The sequence below is a fragment of the Montipora capricornis genome, chromosome 10 (assembly GCF_036669925.1).
Source record: "Montipora capricornis isolate CH-2021 chromosome 10, ASM3666992v2, whole genome shotgun sequence".
Taxonomy (NCBI): domain Eukaryota; kingdom Metazoa; phylum Cnidaria; class Anthozoa; order Scleractinia; family Acroporidae; genus Montipora; species Montipora capricornis.
The window spans coordinates 12,448,479-12,450,978 of record NC_090892.1 but is presented as its reverse complement, the minus strand read 5'-3'; the positions used below and the strand labels follow the sequence as shown (position 1 = coordinate 12,450,978).

Sequence of the window (2,500 nt, the reverse complement as noted above, 5' to 3'; positions counted from 1 at the left end):
TTATTATTATTATTATTATTATTAAGTTGCGTCTAAGGAAAATCAGAATAAAGACATAACAAAACCTGCAAAAACGGGGACTGTAAAGTACACTCACATCGTTTAAGGCAGAGAAAACTGTTTGGAAGCGGACTGGACCAAAATGAACTGCCCAACCCCCCCCCCCCCCCCCCCCCCCCACTAAAAAAAATGTGCTGCAAAACTGCGAGGTAAAAAATACGCTAAAACATGCGGGAAATAAAACTATAGAAACTTAGAAAGGCGCTAATGAAGATGAAGAAGCAAAGAAACGCTAACGAGGGGGCAAAATCGGGCAGAAAGGAATAAACACCGAAATTTACGCAAATAAACTAAACAAAGGGACGGAAAGGAGTATAACCTACTTAGCGCACCCACAAAAGGCGAAAACAAAATACACAAAAACAAAAAGAACGAATAATAGAAAAAATGTTACACTTGGATCTTACATTACCTTATTGACCATTTCAGCTGATTTTAATTTTAACTTCCGTATTACGTAGTATTAGCGCTGAAAAGCCCCCCTGGGGAGTGCTAATAAAATTTGTATTGTGTTGTATAACAAGGAAACATCCTTGAGACGAAACTTCTGTCAGATGAAAGCATGAGAACATTTCTCATCGCGGGTCAAAAGGAAGAAGAAGATAAAGAAAGAAAGAAAAAAACCTACGAACAAGGGAGTGGGGGCTTTCTCTCCTTCCTCGCTCGGCAGGGCTTTGGCGTGTGTCCCCTCACCTTTGCTGGGATCATGTCTTCTATATTTGCGTATTTCCTAGGTTACCATGCTGATTTTCAATAAACGGCCTAGTCCATCAGGGCTTGGCCAAAATATCCCAAACAAATGTGGTATTATTTGTGTCCCAGCAAACGGAACTCGCCCAGAGCAAAAGCCTTGCCAACAATATCAGTCAGACTGTATGGCCCATACAGCCTGATTGATGAAGCATGAAGCATAAAACAAAATAATTATGCAAGGCCATTTTTTACGGCTGTGACGGGATGAGCATTTTTCAGATGTTCGAAAATCCTAGGAGAGGCAGGCAAGCAAGAAATTTTACAACAAATGTTCCGAAAATTCTAGATCTCAAAACGTCTTCCGAACAGATATTTTCCGAAAATTGACGTTGGGTGCCTGATGTTGAAGCAGATGTTGAAGACGTTATTTCGGGTGATGGTTTTGACGTATTTTGACATCTTTCGGTCAACATTCTGTTGGCTTTTTAGACAGGTTAGCCAATCAAAATTAGAAAAAATGTAACAGCTTTAACGACTATTTACTTTCCCGCTTCTCATGGCTTCTTCGATTAAACAGATTCACAACTCCTGTTTATTTTTTAAACATTTCCCGAGAACACGAATTGTACTTGTGGACTTGAACTTGAGAAAAGTGAATTCTGAGCTTCTTGTTCCTTCGCAAAACCGTGACATGGTTGAGTTTTTCTCCTCGTACAATCTTTTTTGTAGTTGTTCCACGGTCACCCGTCTGATGTGTGAAATGTCATCCTATTTGGGTTCAAACATAATTTTCAAATTTTTTAACACTTAGGGGTCATATGACTTAAGTCGGGCCGGATTGGAAAATAAGTGACCTCAAGCCAAATATTTTCTTTTCCGGCCTTCCCTATCAATAAGTACACAGTTTTAGTCTTTCTGGGACTATGTTTGTAAAAGGCCTTTTTTGTTAGCTTATGAAAGCTAATGCGATAGGTCGTGAAAGTTGGTCTAATATAAATATTTTGCGAGATCAATAATTTCTGCATCTGCAAGTAAAATTAGCTCAGCGAAGTCACAGAGTAGCAGTGAGAAGGTTCTCCGAAAGCCGGTTGAGCTACGAACGTCGAGAAAATTTGGTCTTATTTGCAGCAAGGAAACTTCCTAAAAAAGGAGAATCAAAAGTTTCAGTTCAAAGGTAAATGTTCAAGTATATTTTTACAAAATGATTTGTTCGTTTTGGACCAGTGAGTCTCATAATTACTCGACGGTTTGCAATACACAAGCGACTCTAACCATTTCTCCGGGCTTTCAATCACTGTTCTTACAGGCCTTGTTAGGATCGACACTTCCTTTTTCCTCACCATCCCTGTGACAAGAGAAGCTTCGCGACATTTTGTAAGTAGTCTTCCGTTCCTCTCATTTTACATCGCACCTTTTCAAATGTATATCGTGGCGGACATCTTGTCGCCCATTGCGGTTCTACTCATCATGTAATTGTAACTGTGCCACTATCTTGAGAGTCTATTACTTTTCCACGGAAAAAAACAAGCTCATGTGGCCTGTGATCGTCCGATCTGGTTTTTGCTTTTGAAATAATTTAATGTTTTGATATCATGTCTAATATAATCTCTTTTGTCTTGTGAAACTAATATATGTTCGTATTTTTAATGCAAAAAAGGTGAGCTAACATCAACGAAGGGACAAAATCATCTCGTAAATGATTTAGCGAGTGAATTTCTTGCTCTTACGTTTTCAGAGTAAAGAATCC

General features: G+C 39.0%; 1 protein-coding gene across 1 annotated transcript in view; it reads left to right on the top strand.

The window, feature by feature from the left end:
* Positions 1 to 1,774: 1,774 nt before the first annotated feature.
* Positions 1,775 to 2,500, top strand: part of LOC138019465 (adenosine receptor A1-like) — an 8,551-nt gene continuing 7,825 nt past the window's right edge. The window contains exons 1-2 of the mRNA XM_068866260.1: positions 1,775 to 1,927; positions 2,060 to 2,127. The gene's annotated coding sequence lies outside the window, so the exon portion shown is untranslated. The remainder of the gene's footprint in view (positions 1,928 to 2,059; positions 2,128 to 2,500) is intronic.